The 1,365-nt window shown below is 33.0% G+C and overlaps 1 non-coding gene across 1 annotated transcript; it reads left to right on the forward strand.

The window, feature by feature from the left end:
* The first annotated feature begins 222 nt into the window (after positions 1–222).
* Positions 223–326, forward strand: LOC144458018 (U6 spliceosomal RNA). Its single transcript, XR_013487581.1, has one exon. It is a non-coding gene; the product is annotated as a U6 spliceosomal RNA (small nuclear RNA).
* Positions 327–1,365: the final 1,039 nt, after the last annotated feature.

Consider the following 1,365-nt stretch of genomic DNA (forward strand, 5'->3'; position numbering starts at 1 on the left):
TTAAAACTATGGAACCATCAAATCCCATTTTCCCCCAATAATAGCCTAAATTAAAAATCTGATTGGGTAACCACTGACCATACCACATGATCTGTGGGACTCTATTGCATGACATTGAAATTATCTTGCTGACTTTCTGGTTTTCATGGCAATATAACAAAGAAAAGGCCAAGGTCTCCCACTGCATCCTGGGTCATCATCAGTCATCAAGAATTATGTTTTGTGCTCGCTTTAGCAGTACATATACTAAAATTAGAATGATACAGAGATAAACATGGCCCCTGTAGAAGGATGACACTCAAATAAATGAAGCATTCCATATTTTTAGAAAAAGAAATTGAAGGTATTAGAATAGGCAAAGAAGAAACAAAACTATTACTCTTTGCAGATGATATCATGATATACTTAGGGAATCCCAGAGAATCAAGTAAAAAGCTATTTGAAATAATAAACAACTTTAGCAAAATTGCAGGCTATAAAATAAACCCATACATCAGCAGCATGTCTATAAATTACCAACAAAGCCCAAAAGCAAGAGATAGAAAGAGAAATTCCATTTAAAGCTACTGTAAACATTATAAAATATTTAGGAGTCTACCTACCAAAACAAACCCAAAAACTATATGAACACAATTAGAAAACACTTTTCATACAAATAAAGTCACATCTAAGTAATTGGAAAAACATCAGTTGCTTATGGGTAGGCAGAGCTAATATAATAAAAATGACAATTCTACTTAAGCTAATTTACTTAGTGCCATATCAATCAAATTACAAAAAAAAAATATTTTATAGAGTTAGAAAAAATAATATCAAGATTCATTTGGAAGAACAAAAGGTCCAGGATATCAAGGGAACTAATGAAAAGAAATGCAGGGGAAGGTGGCCTAGACATTCCAGATCTTAAATTGTATTATAAAGCAGCTATCATCAAAACTGCTTGGTACTGGCTAAGAAATAGAGTGGTGGATCAGTGGAACAATAAATATGAAAGATTCAGTAGTCAATGACTACAGTAATCTCCTACTTGATAAACCCACAGACCTCAGCTTCTGGGATAAGAACTCACTCTTTGAAAAAAACTGCTGGGAAAACTGGAAAAGAGTGAGGCAAAAACTAGGCATAGATCAAAATCTCACATGATATACCAAAATAAAGTGAAAATGGGTTCATGGTTTAGATGTAAAGGCTGATACTGTAAGCAAACTAGGAGAGCAAGGAATACTTTACCTACCAGATTTATGGAGAACAGAAGAATTCATGACAAAAACAGATTGAGAACATTATGAAAAGCAAAATGAATAACTTTTATTACATTAAATTGAAAAGTTTTTGCACCAACAAAGCCAATGCAACCAAAATTAG

Source organism: Phascolarctos cinereus, unplaced genomic scaffold (genome assembly GCF_003287225.1).
Source record: "Phascolarctos cinereus isolate Bilbo 61053 unplaced genomic scaffold, phaCin_HiC Scaffold_5;HRSCAF=322, whole genome shotgun sequence".
Lineage (NCBI taxonomy): Eukaryota > Metazoa > Chordata > Mammalia > Diprotodontia > Phascolarctidae > Phascolarctos > Phascolarctos cinereus.